Source organism: Phalacrocorax aristotelis, chromosome 1 (assembly GCF_949628215.1).
Source record: "Phalacrocorax aristotelis chromosome 1, bGulAri2.1, whole genome shotgun sequence".
Lineage (NCBI taxonomy): Eukaryota > Metazoa > Chordata > Aves > Suliformes > Phalacrocoracidae > Phalacrocorax > Phalacrocorax aristotelis.
In genome coordinates this window covers 60,201,846-60,218,828 of record NC_134276.1, presented here as the reverse complement: position 1 = coordinate 60,218,828, position 16,983 = coordinate 60,201,846, and positions in this window count along the sequence as shown.

Below are 16,983 nucleotides of genomic sequence, written 5' to 3'. Positions count from 1 at the left end.
AGAAAAGAAAGGCATTTTGAGTCAATTACAAGTATTATTTTTTAATTTCCCTCACTGGAGTCAGAAGAAGTGAAATAAGCACGTAGGGTAACAAAAAAATTTTCATCAAACCCAAACAAGGCATCTTCTCTCCCTTTATTCTTTAGCTTAATTGTAAGGTTATTACTACTATTAGTCAGAATAAATTTTGTTAAATGCAGTGGTGAAACATGGTTTTGGAATGTGTAATTGAAACAGCACTTCAAAAACACCAGAACAAAGCATTTCCATTTTTTAGAAAGAATCTCCATTTCACAAACACTTTCAATCAAACCAAAACTGCAGTTTTCCTGCAAAAGTACTGTTCACCTAAGAAATGCCCCTTACCTGCACTCTTCACCACTCTTATGCCAAGCTGGAGAAAGGGAGCTCTGCTGAGCCTTCCGCAGGGTAGCGGGACATCAAGGTCCCTATGAGCTCCTCCCACCATGAAGAAGGGACAGCAAAGCAATTTAGTTCTAGACCAGGCCTGTGCTGGAGGATCAAGATAGCATAACCTGCCCTTGACCACATACTTCTACATACACATGGGTGTTTGTATGTATGAGCATGTGCGTGCCTGCTCGTACACCCACACGTATATATCAGATATACGCATGCACTTGCACATATATGAGTGTTATTGCTTTAGCTTTATTTGCAGCCAAGAGCATGACAGAAGAATGTAGTGCCAGGAAGCATAGTGATATCTGAGAATAAAGTCCTCTCTACTACCAATAGACACAGCAGAAGTAGATTATCTCGCATGAGTTTCCATGGTAAACTACATTAATGAAAAATGCCTCATTTCTGAATTGCATCACAAGAGAGCAATTGTAATGGAAGTAACAATGAGATATGTAGGTGATAATATTCTTCCTCCTCAATGTAGCAGAATGGGAGGAACATATCCCTATAGTGCAGTAAATGCCAATAGGTGTAGCCAAAGTGTTTATTGTTCTGAAGCCCTCAGGAAATTTGGATAAAAACTAAGCCAATTTTTCTATTGGATCATTCAGTGAAATGAATGTTCATTATAACACAGAGAAATGAAAAAATGTAAGGCTATTTTAAATTTAAATATATTTTAGCAAGTAGAGCAAGGACTGCCGCATTATTCTCTCGGTAGGGTGTGAGCTGCTCTATCAGTTAGCATCTGTTCTTTGCAATTCCTCCAGTCAGAATGCAATGGTTTAGTAAATATGCAAAAAGCCGTACTTCTGCAAATTATCATTTTTCCTGAGGTGTTTGTTTCTAGTTCATATACAGTAGATGGCACTGGTGGAATAAGAAGTTATAGAATCACAGAATCATTAAGGTTGGAAAAGACCTCTAGGATCATCAAGTCCAACTGTCAACCCAACACCACCAGGTCTCCTAAACCATGCCCTGAAGGGCCAAGTCTACATGTTTTTTGGACACCTCCAGGGATGGTGACTCCACCACCTCTCTGGGCAGCCTGTTCCAACGCCTGACCACTCTTTCAGTAAAGACATTTTTCCCAATATCCAACCTAAACCTCCTCTGAGGCAACCTGAGGCTATTTCCTCTTGTCCTGAAGTCGGATCTGCAACCTAATCTTCCATTAGGTTTCTTTCTGTCTCATACATAGCAGGTTTCTACTTTCAGTGCTGGGGAAAGTTGCAAATTTCAACTCGTTTTCAGGTTTGGGGTTTTTTTGTTGTTGTTGTTCTGTTGAAAACAGATGAACAGGAAACAGGGTTTACAAGGATGGAGACCCCACAACCTATCTGGGCAACCTGTCCCTCTGTTTGACCAGCCTTACAGGAAATTAGCGATTTCTTATTAATTTCCCCTATTTCAATTTGTGTCCATTATCTCTTGTATTATCACTGGACACCACTGAAAAAAGCCTGGCTCCTTCTTCCTTGCACCCTCCCTTCAAGTGTGTATACACATTGATGAGATCCCCCCTGAGCCTTCTCTTGTCCAGGCTGAACAGTCCCTGTTCTCTCAGCTTCTTCCCTTATGTTAGAGGCTCCAAGCCCATAACCATCTTTGAGGCCTTTTGCTGGACTAACACCAGCATATCCATGTGTCTCTTGTTCTGAGGAGCCCAGAACTGGACCCAGCATTCCAGATGCTGACTAGACGGGAAATCACCTTTGATAAGCTGGCAATACTTTTTCCTAATGTAGCCCAGCGGAATTCCAGCTTTCTTTGCTGCAAGAGCATATTGTCTGCGAGCACCCCCAAGTTCTTTTTTGCAGAGTTACTTCCCAGCCGCTTGGCCTGCAGTCTATACTGATGCATGGGATAATTCCTTTCCACGTGTAAGACTTTGCATTTGCCTTTGTTGAACATCATGAGATCCTGTTTTCCCATCTCTCCAGCCTGCTGAGGTCCCCCTGAATGGCAGCACAACCATCAGGCCTAATAACCAATCCTCCAAGTTTTTTAACATCTGCAAATCTGCGGAGGCTGCACTCTGTCCCACTGTATGGGCTTTTAATTAAGATGTTAAACAGTATTGGCCCTAGTATAACTGGTGGTACACTACCAGCTTCAAGGCAAACATTGTGCTACTGATCAAAACCCTTGGAGACTGGGATTTAAGCCAGGTTTCTGGCCACCCTATTTATCTAGTCTGTACTTCATTGTCTTGTCCACATGGATGTTACAGAAAATAGATTATAAAGACTTGCTAAATGTAAGATAAACAACATCCACTATTCTCTTCTTGTCCACCAAGTGAGTCAAGTCATCATAGAAGGCTATCAGGCTCATGACGTATGATTTCCACTTCATAAATCCGTGCTGACTACTCCCAATCACCTTCTTGTCCTTAATATGTCAGGAAATGTTTTCTAGGATTAGGGTGAGGTTATTTTCCAGGACTGAGGTGAGACCATCCAGACTGCAGTTCCCTGGATTCTCTTTCCTGCCCTTCTTGAGGACAGGAGTGACATTTGCTTTTTTCCAGTCCTCAGGAACATGGAGAAAACCCAGACAAGGAACCTCGGGAAATCCACCATCTCATGAGTGTTGCAGCTAAGGCAACCCCTAATCTTCACATCGTCAAGCGATTGTTTCTTGTTTATGTCAGATACAGCAGAGCATCTCCTCTCATCAGCCTTTTGACTGAAGTCCAAACTGACTGCTGAGTAAAAAAGTATGTCCAATGCCCTCACAAGGCTTTATTAAGGAGGGATATGAAGTCATTTAAGGTACTGAGACAGAAGAGAGGACATGGATGGTGAATTTCCTTTAGCGTCACTCTGAAGCTAGAAGACCTACTTTGGTGTTAACCAAGTATGCTGGAGATCTCAAATTTAATTTTATTTATTCAACTTTTATTGAATAGGTTTTTTTTCCTTTAGGAGACAAGGTAAATCCCCAGAGCTGTTACATAAGGTTAGCTGCTGCTTGGAAACTTCTGCAATACTCACCCTGGGCATTAAATCCTAGTTCTGATTTTTCCAGCTTTTATTAGTACTTTAAGTATTACAGCCCGCCCAATTTGGTTTTATTCAAGTTTTAGGTTTAATAGTGGTGTTAAAAAAGTGAAGCCAAATGGAACTTTTTACTTTCAAGTATACCTTTAAAGCATTTTGGTAGAAGAAGATCTTAAACAAGTTACAACTTTCTATTCTGACATGCCACATGTGAATAAAAGAACAGAGCCAAAGCAATTTCCTACCTACCTGGATAAAACGCGGTTGTGATTGTCAAGTGTTCTTAAGAGTAAGAAGTTATATAGTCAGTCGAGGAAAGGGCAAAAAGGGCACTCTTCTGTACCAGAGGGCAACTGGCAATTCTTATATATACACTAACACTTTAAGGGTTTTTTCCACGCATTATACATGCGCTGCACTAGCTTGGAATAATTTCCATTCAGCTTTTGCACAGGATGCATAATTGACAGGTCTGGGAAATCATTCCTAAGTCTTTATTCTCTGCTGGACTTTGGGACTGCACAGTCTCACCTTCCACTTCATTGTATGTTACTGTGTTGAGTGAAGAAGTGGGCAACCTATTGGCTTCCCTAATACTCTGGTGCCAAGTAACACATGTATTGTTTCCCCAAACACTGTTTTGGCAGTTACTTCATGAACATCTGCTGCCCACAGCCAGGAACAACCTAGTTTCCCCTGCAACTGACGATAGCAGCAGGCAGCTCGTGTCTTCACCTTCTTCTGAAAGTTCAGCTCCCTCTATCAGCTTGAGGTCTATAGCTTAGTGCAGTGAAGAGCAACTACCACAAAAAAGGTGAGAGCAGAGCAGTTGTGGTCAGTGTAGCAGTGTAAAATGAAAAATGATGTTTCACTGACCTTCTCCGATGCTTCAGTCCATTCTCCTGGAGAGAGTCCAAATTTTCAGAATTCATGGGAATAGCTGGCATTGCAAAGGGCCTGATAGGAACAAAAAAGGATGTCAAAATTCTCACAAAAGCCTTGCTGAAAAACTGATGAGTTGTGAGAAGGAAAGAAAATGGCAAATGCCAGTGGAGAGAAAAAAAATAAATTTAACTGGACTTCTATTGTAACATAACACAAAAGGCAGCTCACTTCTCTGAAGTCTGGTGTAACAATGTCAGGAGTGATGTGGAGTTAAAAGACAAAGAAAATGGCATTAAGTATAACCTATTCCTATTCTTACAGCGGTAGCTGGACCCTATCCAAGGCATTCACACAGAGTTACAGAATCCCCTCCTCCTCAGAACCAAAACAAACGGTAGGGATGTTTGGTGATACAGATGAGAAGTGAGCAAAAGAAGGAAAATAGCTTGAGGTATTCTAAATTCTTCTCCAAAATATATACCCAGCAGGGATGAATATGAATCATCAGTCAGAAAGGCACATAAATTATTATTCTCCCTGTGCTGGTTTTGTTTCACTTGGTTTTAAATTTGTTGAAGGATTGTATTGTTTTTTGTTTTGTTTTGTTTTGTTTTGTTTTGTTTTGTTTTGTTTTGTTTTAAACACCAGAGCCATCATTTTCACTATTCTCACTTCTCGGGTTACATTCAGTCTTCAGAATTTTCTGAAATACAAGCCACATGAAACAAGTCATTCTTTGTTCACCCTCATAAATCATCATACAACAAAATCATTACCCCTACTGCCTGCAGGTGACTGACTGAAAAAATGAGTTCTGACACTGAAAAGATTATGACAAAGAATAGGGCACTAAAATCTTCTGCTTAAGAAAACAGAGCCTGATGTGGAAAAGGAAAAGGTTAGCTTCCTCCCAATTAACTTTTGGGGCAAGAACTCTTGCTCATCAATTTGAAGCTGATGCTTCATGTCAACAATTTATAAATTAAAGTAGGATTCATCTCTTCTAAGAAGCAGCAATGAGAGTTTTACAAAGGAGCTGAGATTCAGATGTCTGCACTTTTTCCTCTATGCCATGTACAGAGTAGGATGCCATAGTGGAGTAGTACAGAGTATTCACCATCTGCTGTTGGCTGAACTCTCGCCAGGACTGAGTTTCTAGTTAAAAGATCCCTCCATTTCAAAAGTGCTGGGACATCCTGATAGCTCATTTGTCTTAAGCAACGTGATATTCAACACACCATCACCTAGAAAATATCCACAGAATTTAAGAGTGAGCTCCAAAATGCTGTCAGGTACCCGCAGTCTATAGAAAAGGTGTACGGGTTATATGAGCTTTGCAACAGCCAAGCCACTGAGCGGAGCAGTATCTAAACTGTGCCATGAGCAATGCCAAATGGGAAGACTGGGGAATTTTGCAGAACTTGGGTTTTGAATGCAGGCATATGATCAGCTGTGAAATGGATTCAGAGGCAAAAAACCAATCTTTTGAATTGAAGTACCTGTTACAAACACACAGACCTGTAATGTCTTATCTATAGAATCTACGTCTCGATGAGATAGCTAGGCTCCATAGATACTGAAAGGAGAGAAATAAGCACTCCCAGAAAGATTAATTTGTCTACTTTTAGCTATCTGAGATGAAACAAATCACAGGTCACATTCTAGGTGTTCCTATAGATGGTTTCTAGACAAATATTTAAGGGTAGACTTCTGTATTCATAGAATCATAGAATGGTTTTTGTTGGAAGGGACCTTTAAACGTCATCTAGTCCAACCTCCCTGCAGTGAGCAGGGACATCTTTGACTAGATCAGGTTGCTCAGAGCCCCATCCAACCTGACCTTGAATGTTTCCAGGGATGGGGCCTCTCTGGGCAACATTTCAACAGATGATCCTCATTGCCATTGGCTTGTCAGGTTGAAAAGATGGCCAATAAATAATTTGCCTGTCTTCAGGAACAGATTAATGATTAGAACATTTTCCAGATCAATAAGACACTTGTGTTTCAGTTTTCTCACAGCGACCAGGGTTCAGGTTTGTAACTGCCTATTGGCAGAAGGGAACTTCAACCCCTCACCTCTTAGGACAGGTGGGCCACTGTTCAAACAAGTAGTAGGGAGTAACCAAGCAGCAATACCACCAAACTGGTATCACAGTCATCTGGGTTCCTGACAGCACTTCCCTGAGTGAAGCAGTCATGATTAAAAAAGAGCAACAAAGCTTAAAGCCAGATCTAGGTCCTCTGTTTCATTAGCAAAAACCAGTGCTGTCAAGCAAGAAACTCCTACCATATTCTTTTGGCCTCACTGACTCCTGAATGCTTTGCTGCCCCTGAAGAACAAAGAGTGCCTTTCTCATAACCAGGTGGTTAAGTTCTGCATTGGTTGGGCTGCATACCTCTCAGGCGTGCAAGCAACTGTGTCATTGACAAGAAAATAGGCTTGTCTATTCTGCTTCTACCTGATGATTTTGAAATATGGCAATACTGACTGCTAATTTGTTAGGTATAACTAGAAAATGCTTAGAAAGACTTCAGTCTTCAGGTACCTTTAGACTGTATCTCCCAAAGAAGCGCAGGCAGGGAATAAGTTCCCAAATGTTCAGTTCAGTCACAGAAGCAGTACTCTTACTATGCAGAATAGAAAAACTTCAGGCACATAATTAATTTCCAGTAGAAAGCTGGAGGAACTATTGCTTTTTAGGCACACAGATGATTGAACAGGTTGGGGTTTTTTTGTCATTTTTCTATTAAAATTAGACACATCTATGTTCTTCTGAAATACAATTTAGGCACCTGGGCAATATTTTCAGATTTTTCCCTTACTGCAATATTTGTACTTTGTTATATTAAATTTCACCTTATTCCCACTGTTGTATTCTCAAGGTTATCTAAGTTTTCCTGTATGACATCCTAGTTCTCTTCTGTATTGACAGTGCAACCCGGTTCCACATCAGGTATCATTAGTTCAATCCTATTTCTCATGTCAAAATCATTAAAGAAAATACTAAGATTCACTCCAAGGCTGATTCATGAAAAATGCTTCTGGTAGTTCCATTCAACACATTACATCTTTTTTTGAACATTGCCCATTTTCATCTTCACTTTAAACACCTCTCTAACTATCATAAAGTTTGTACCTCTGTCCTATTAATGAGCACTTTCCCGCAGGCATCATTTCAGATGCTCTACCCATAAATTAGTCTGTCTCAGTGGGATTACCCCCATTTAACTTCAGATGTCTTTAGGGTGGTCATCTACAGCTGAGCTAGTCACCCTGGCTAACTTCACAGTCAACCGAGAGAAATAAGCATTTGTAGGTGTGATTCATCTGACTTATTTTAGACATTTACTTTAGGATGGGATGAGTCATGCCCTAAAAGGAACTATTTTTTGGCATTTCTAAAAAGGGAGCATGGGGTGACTAGTTTAGAAATAGATATCTCCAGAGGAGACACGTTCATTTAGTCAGATGAATCCCATCATTCGTTACCAAACAAATTAGATCTTTCATGTATCTCTGCTTTATAAAATCTGTTATCCAAAAAATGAATTCAGTTATTCAGGCATAAACTTCCCTTGGCAAAACTTATTGCATTTTATACCATTTTCATTTACCTTTATGTCATAAATTATTCCTTCCATCATGATTTCCTCTTGCATACTGTTGATGTTAGACTAGCAGGTCTGCTGTTGCTCAATACTTTCACCCTGAGTAAATTAACCTCATGTGTTTTGCTTCTATCTGCAAAGCAGTGATTTCCATTTTCTGGGCATTCATTCTGATCTTTATTAATTTTTATTTATTATTATATGTTTACATATACATAATTATATACTATATAATACTGATCTTCTTGTCTTTATACTTCAGCTTTACATTCTCTAGTGAAGTGCTGGATATTCTAAAAATTAAGCCTAACCAATGCCAGAAGTTTGGAAGACAAGAGATTCATTACCAAATCTGTTTTGAAAGAACACACTGTTCATATATAGCTCCTCAGTTGTGTATCTTTAGAATAAAAATTCAGATAACTAGTAAAGGTAATAAATGCAGTTAAGCATTCATTTTATGTTCAGTGAATCACAACAGTGATCAATATCTGTAAACATGAAAGGGAGGGGGAGAATGTAAAATTACTCAGTAATGCATGACCCCAGAGCAGTAAGTAATCTCCCCTGCCCGACTCCTCTTTAATGTGAAGCCTCTCTGCAAAGAGGTGCACTAGAAAATGATGTCTCTGATGCTTAGTAAATTAATTTCAAATTGAACTTATTAATACCAAATAGGTATCCTTATTAACAACACATATTATGAATGTGTAGATATCACTAGATTGCAATATTTCTCAGGAATAGCAAACTGCAAACATTTCCCATAACATTAAAATCATTAATAGACTATGGTAGGGTGGGTTTTTTCATACCCTGAACAGTCAAGAATCATGCATAATGTAATAGCATATTTTGCAGCTGGTAACAGCAGGCCAGATTGCAAGAGATATTTTAAATGTGTTTTTATTAACAAGAGAAAAAGGTCTTTCAACTGATCTGAAGCAATTTTGAGAGAAAAGCTGAAGAGGCTGCCATTATAAAATGTAATGGTAAATGGAGAATCGTGGCAGAGAATGTCCTAGGAAACTGTTTTCCCCTGTATTTGATTTATATTTACTGAGGACCTGATTCAAAGCTCATTTGAAAGTCAGCTGAAAAACTCCTGCTGAAGCCAATGGATTTTGGACCAGTGTTGGAGTGCAAGAATAAGGTAGTTGAAATGATCCACAGGGGTTTGAACATGAGATGAAAAGTAAATGATGTTCAAGATCATGTATATAACTGGTGTTAAAATGAGAGATGAGATTGAACTGCAAATTTTGATACGATGGGGGGTTCTTTTGGATTTCTTTCCCAATTCAACCACACCCAATGGCCCTCAAGGCTTTGGATTTGTGGTTTGATTCAGAAGCATTACAGAAATAGATGGCAGGTATGAAGTGCAGCATCTGGAGCTTTCTGTAGACCCAACAATAAATCTTAATTCGTATATCAGGCCCTAGTTTATTAAACACTATATGTTAATAATATAAGTAGCTCCTTAACAATACATGGATAAAAATTTTATTTTTATAGGAATTTATAGGAAATCAGATGACCAGAAAACATTGGTAGTGAGAACATTCACACTTAAGAAATGTGTCAGAGCTTCCTATGAGCCAAAACAGATAAGCCAGCTCATTCTCAAATGGGCTTTTTAGCATTTAGCTCATATAAGAGTGAGACAGTTTTGTATTATCAATAGGTTCACTCATCTACCTTATATAGACTAATACAATTTTGTATTGATAATATCTTGTTATATATACAAAGTTGATTTTATATCAGAGCTAAAATAGTAAAAGAATTATGTTTTGCAGCAGTACCTCTTTGCTCTTGAATCAGTGCTCATGCTGTGGTTTCCATCTGCAGACTCTCCCAAGCCCCTCTTTAAAGTTTTTATCTTTAAATTTTGGTAAATTAGGTAAGATTCATCCACAATAGTTTAACTACGTAATAATGATATATTGGATAAAATGTACATTTTTTAATTCAAACTTTAATTCTCTCTTTTTAGTTTGTTTTTCTCCCTTGGTTATTATTGTCATAATTATTGCTAATGCATTTCATATTATTGAAGATATGAATTCTTCATGTACTATCTGTGTCACATTATTTTTTATATGCTTATTGTATCATGTATTTAAGATTTTAAGTGAAAAATAAAAAAGCCATTGCATTGAGAGGCTTTTGTCAAGGCTGGCTCCTGGAGCTCTCTTTGGGAGGATCTCATGCCTGATAACTGACACATAATTTCTAGTCCTCCTCTGTCAAAGAAGACAGACTTCGTTAGACTAGAATTCATCTTCTATTAATGCAAATCTCTAAAATAAGTCTGGGGGTCTAGGGATGACTATTTTGATTCATTTTGACTATAAAGAAGCCCAGAACGGGTGGCTCAGATGGAGATAAAGAGCTGTATGTGTTTAGTCACGTGAACCCCACTTCAAGTGATGTAAATTTACCACTGTCTGTTGTCTGATGGTCTTCTCAGAAGGGGTGATATAAATCCCATTCAAAACTCTACTCCCACATCTTCAGGAGCAGTTCCCGCAAAGAGGAAAAGGAATAAACAGGACACTTTGTGCACTGCAAGATTTTGCAATTCTACCAATCTGAAAAGGTACCATCATCTCCAGAGAGACATTGCTTGCCTTGAGAAATTGTAAATCTGAGACAATCAGGATAGCATTTTTAAGCAGGAATTTCTTAAACGGTGGAATCTTTGCCAAAGATAAGGCATAGTAAAAGAGGCACTCACTCTACATAGCCTATCGATAACCAGAAACTCTCTGGAGCTTGCGAACAGGTATGAAAGGAATATCAGGCAGCTAATTGTCAAACTATGAGTTTGTGTGGTGGTTAAACAAGACAACACTTTTGTCTGTAATGCCATGTAAGAACAACACTTGTGAGCACAGTATGTTCCACCTCCCATTCATTTACTGTATACACAATAGCTCCCTGGTGCTTTTGTCTTTGTGTCCCCAAGTATGCTGATCAATCAAATATGAGACAAAATGTAGGCTTCTGAATGATCTGCAGGGTATGTTCCACTGACTTCACACTGACAGACTGGCCTGCGTGACTCACAAATTTAGTCTTGACAAGTTTGCCCTCAAGCCACTGATTCGCCCTCAACACATCCTGTAGACATACTTGCATGTGATCTGGAAATGAATGGCTGTTGGAAATGTTACGCCTTGGCAGTGTTCCCACTGCAGAGAGAAAATCCCTAGCCTTTTTAGGAGCTGTGTTGGAATAAATGGTTGTGACCCAGAGCTTTAGATCTAAATCAGACATAAACTTAAAAAAGGGCAATGGCAAATTTATAGCTTAGTCGCTCCTGTTATTTTAAGAATATTTAGCAGTGTGACTGGCTTAGCATCATGCTATATACTTGAGACTCAGCAACATAAATGTGTTTGAAGGCTCATTCAGGAGACACAGTCTCGTTGAAAGTTCAACACGGTCCTTGTTCACTCAATCCAGTGGGCAGCACTATCAGAATAGCATTTCTGTTGCTGGTAATTAAAAACAAACCCTTGTTCTTTTATGGTTTTCTGGGTTTTTTGGTTGGTTGGTTGGGTTTTTCTGAGGGTGGTCTCTTTTTTTAGAGTACAATAAAGGGCCTGGACAACATTTGCTGGATTGCTGTTAATGCAGAGTGGAATTGAAAGCTAGTTATAGCCCTTGCACCTTTAACCAGCTGTTGTGACTGAAGCAGAGACCTTCCTAATTCAGTCTTCATCATCCTATAGATGTTTTTATTTGACCTAATTATGTGTGACTGCAGGTGTCGGTCTTTCTTAGTGTACTTGAGTTGTGTGCTAGGAAAAACACTACCAGAGCTTTGAACATGACGTGTTCCAGACAGGCAACCTATAGAGTCTTTTGTTTGCTTGCTCTGTGTATCACTGGTGCTTTAAAAAGTATACAAAGAAAAAATATGATTTTTTTAAAAATCAAACTTGTTTATTTCTGGGTAAGCTTGGTGCTATAAGGCCTGAAACAGAAGATAAGGGCACTCTGCTAGCATCTGTTGTGTAGAAAGGTAGTTAAATGGAAGAAATCATTAACCACAGCAGACCAAATTTACATGGCAGCTATTGTGTAATGTTGGAAGGGTTTCCTAGTAAAAAGAGCCATATTGTAAAGCTGGGGTAAATATGGAGTGTCTACGCTAGTGAGAAGGTCAGGATGCACAATGAAACAGGGGATGAGCTATCATCCAGATTAAAGATGCGGTTTGCAACATGGGATTGACGAAGACAGGAAAGTGCTCTACCCAGCATCCTAAAAAGGGGTAATCACACTCAGCTCCACTTGTGCCGAAATACGTTGCGTGGATGGTAGGGGGGTAGTACCCAGCTTTTCTATTAGTCATTCACTGGAGAGATGAAGACTCAGACTGCATCATAGATATCTAAAGTGGAGTCAGAATAATTCTCCTCTCCTGGTTACGTGGTCTCCCATTGCTCTTTCTTCCTCCAGTGTGTTCCCCCTTATTTCATGATTAAACTCACTTATTTGGTTAATCATTTGACAGTGAGAAAGTACCACTCTCAGACAACTTGCTTTTCCACATTTCTTGTAGTGACAAGGAAATTTTATGTATCTATAAAGATCCCCAAAAGTTTACTGTGGTCATTTCTATTGAACCAAAATCTGGGAACCCTCAGCGAACATTTTGTTTACGGTTAAGACAAAGTACTTGCATGTACAATATGTTTCCTTGTATTCATTTACTATGTATGTTATTCTTCCTGTAGACTATAGCAAAAAAACCAAATCTTCCAGCAATGCACAACATTTCCCTTAAACAATTTGAGACTGACTTTGCTTATATTCAGCTTCTGTCAGTGGTTGCAGCAGCCAATCCTCACCAAGTGCAATAGCAGATACTCTGCCTCTTGGGCAGCTTTTGTATGTTGTTTTGTTATTTATGATCCACATACCATGCTGGGGCGGGGACCCCTGTTCTATTTATAAGTGCAAGCAAAATTCTGCTGTTAAATTCTGCTGATCCCTCAGCACTTCTGTAGCTGTGTTCACAAACAGGCAATCAAATCCGTCAGTGATTTATACAAACTAGCCCTTCGCAGCAGATATATGTGTAACATATATGGAACGCCAGAATCCTTTTGTGGTAGCTCTTTGTTTTTAAAACATGGCATACAGAGAGGTAAAGGTGTCTTCTGTGTTCAGCATCACCTTTTCAAAGTCAGCTACAGATTGTTTCCTGCTTACTGCTTCCTTTAACATCACCACCATATGCCATACGGCAACATACGAGGAACCTCGTGTTCTAGATATGCTATGCATAACGCCTTCTAGCAAAGGGTTAGTTTAGATTCACTGCTGACTGTTTTGACTGTATATCCGTGAAGGCCCTCGCCTGCCACTGCTGAAGGGAGCTAATGAAACGCAGCACAGGTCAGTGAGAGGTAAGACACAGGCAGCCACTTCAGCTGTCGCATAGCTTTTGTTTTGGTGTTCTAACTCACCAGGATCGCTCTTCTGTCTTTGCAACAAGATACATTTGCTGCCATGTGTGTTCTGTTTTTGTGAAGATACCAGTGCACTTTTGCAGCTCTATAACACAGCTACCACTGGGAAATATTTCTGTTGCTGGGGTATCTCAACTGTAGCACTGTTTGTACCGTTTAGCACCCACCAACACCCCCCAACTGTTCCTTTTCTTGCTCTACAGCATGGCTAACTGGGGCAAGTCAATTGTCCCAGACCACCGCTACAAAGACTTTCCTACTGTTCAACAGGATTAGCTCTAATGTCTACCTATGGGGGAGAATATGGTGGCAGATTAATCTGATTCTGCTGCTAAAAAGATAACACATACACTGCTATAAATACAATTTTACCTAACTATGCTCCTTGCCACCATCTAGTGGGTGGCTGGACATTTTGTTTATCCCTATGAATTACTGGTTTATCCTCTGGGAGAAGCCACAGAAATACTTTGCAAATGTGCCATACCTAAATGTACTTGTCAAAAACAGCTTCACTGCTAGCTGGTTCAATAATGTATATATCTGCTACATGTTTTCATCATAAGTATTCTGGTAAAAGTCAAATATGACAAGTCTTTGCTCTGTATTTAGTTTGTCAAAGTTGTCTTTGAAAAACTCAGCCCACTGAAAGCCCACAGGAATATATGCACTGTTTTTAGATTGAGCATGTATATGTAGATGTACGTCTATATCTATATCTATCTACAAAGAGAAACCAAGTCATGATGCCTGACTCAAATCTACTCTGACCTCAGCCAGTCAAAAGTAGTCTCTGGCTTTTCATACATTTGTGCATAAGTTTCCCTATGGCCCTTCTGGACTTCTACTAAAATTAAAGCTTAACAAGATGGAAGAAAAAATGGGTGCAGTCTTAAGAATACACTTACTGTGCAAGTAAGTGTTTTGCTCTGCTGTCCAACAACAATCCTGTTCTCCTGTTACACCGATAATCGCTATCCCTACTGTAGAAGATCTTCAGCTGGCTCTAGCAATACAAATCCAATCCTCTGAAATCACAGTCAGTTGTGTAACAGACATTGAGTTCTGAGTGCCACAAAACTTCCACTGTCTTGCAGTGAAGAAGCTTAAAATTTCTAATGTAAAAATGCCAAAGTCACAAAAGCTGTAATGTACTATATGAATACAACAGAAAAGAACAGCAGTATGGCCAATGCTCAAAAATAACAATGAAGTTATCAGGAGATGGTTAAAAATCTGCTCTTATTACCCTCCAAGCAGGTTTCCAGAGATGTTATGAGCTGCCATTACAGTCACTCACTACTATATATATCTGTAAAAATGTATATATATGTGTGTGCATGTCTGTGTATAAGTGTCTACATACACATGTATATTTACATACACTCCATCTGCTGTCACCTACTTTACCTATTTGGTACCTTATTCTGCTGTAAATTACACACCTGTCCCCTCTGGTACCTATGCCTTCTTCCCTTCTTCTCAGCTTTGTGAAAGCGGTACAGTTAGGCATTACTCTCTTCATGTCATACATTAAAGTAGCTCTATACCAATAAAATAACTTTTTTTTTTTGCAGCCTTATTTTTATATATATAATCTTTGCTGATTTGGGACTTTGCTCAACTAACACAGGACTGAACTCAGAACAACAAACCCAGTGCAGAAAAGAGCAAGCTGAATTCAGGAATGGGAACATTGTTTTTTGTGATCAGTTGCTTTTTCTTTCCTGTAGCCCTGAAAAATAAAATATCAGAGGTGCTTTCATACAGCCCTTGCAGCAGTGAGCTTATGGAAGAAAAAGGTAACTGTCACACTGCTATATGGCACACTCAAATCAGAGAGGTAATTAACTTTAGGGGATACAAGAATGATGGTAAATCTGCATTTAAGTGATATTTTTAAATACTACTTAAATCTCCCAAATTTGAGCATGGATTCCTTATCCATCCTTATTCATACAGCTAAGGATTTCATCAAGTATTCCAATGGACCTTGATAGTCTTTCTCCAGTGAGTACACACCATCACCAGCTTAAGTGGCCTTTGGGGACCTCCTACGAGACACCTTTTCTTGCCAAGACATGACTTAATTATTACTAGTAACACACACTGTCAAACAATACTGAATGAATTCACAGTGATTAGGCTCTCGTGTGTTTAAAAAAACAATAATATATAATTCACTACAGCTTTTAATAGGCAAAACAAGGTCTCCTACTTCCAAAACCTGAGAATCATCAATGAAGATGAAGCTAGTGCACAAATCTAAGGCAGGCAGTTTTGATGCTCTAGGTCTCCCTTGAACCAAAACTTGTGTGAAGTGACAGCGACACACCCTTGGGAAGAGCCTAGAATGCCTAACGGTGCATGTATCTGCCTACAAGATCTAGATTTACCTGCAGAGAGTAGCTCCTCAGCTAGCTGTTTTTGCAGCAAACCGTTACTGTTTATTCTGGGTTTAAAAATTTAGAAAATAAATGGTAACAATTATATTCATATGTGTTTAATTGTTTTCTTTGCTGCTTGTAAGAGAAATAGGTGTAAGAACTATTCAACTGCGTCCTACACGGTAGTTTGCCTATATAGTTAAATTATCTAAGCCAAAGGTTAAAAATTTATGTTTCAGGGAAAAAGACAACAATCAGGTCTTGATACTTCCACTAATTATATAAAATATCAATATTTTTGCATAAATAGGACAACAACTAAATGGTCTGCACACTGAACTTACTCCAGATTGGCCTGTCTTACCTGAAATTTTTAGCATGAAAATTAAAGACAGGCAGGTCAAAATGTTAAACTCCACCAAATTAAATATGTCCACCCAAGTTCTTAGTCCTGTTTTATTTAACAGGTCGAAGGTGAGAGCCGGATCTTTCAAGAAATGGGTGCACAGAGAGCAACTTACCTAGCATCAGTATATTTTGGCTGAGGACCGTTACCTTGTTCCAATATAAGCCATCCCACAATATCAACACAGTAAGAAAACAAGAAAAAGGAGGAGTGATACTATTACTACCAATGATATAATGCCATAGATGTGACAACATGTAGAAAAGATACTTTCTGTGAGAAATATTTATTTCTTTATATTTATTTCTTTATATTTATCTCCTATTTCTGTGAGAAATACCTTTTGAATTAGACAGGTCACTTAATGTGAGATCTCAACATACCTTCAAGAGCAAAACAAACCAAACAAAGGCGATAATAAAAGTGGATGGCCTAGAGGTGTGTTATTTGCATGGGATTCAGAAAATGAGCTTTGATTTTGTGGTGGGAATTCACAGTAGCCTAACAAGGTTAGCATCAGTAGTTTCTACTTGTAGCCAGTGGAAACACACAGGGGAATTTAGAGCAAGAGGAAAGTTAGCCGTTGGGAAAACCTCCTCCCTTTCCCCCATGTTCCTCTTTCCTCATTAGACAGTCAAGACCATAAGCAGGAAGGGATAATGCTGCACTGGTAAAAGTCAAGCTGAAACTAGGGACTTTATTGCTTATCTTGGCTTTAAGATGGATGCAATGTTGTGTGAAGGTAGTGCACATGGATAGTGCCAGATTCA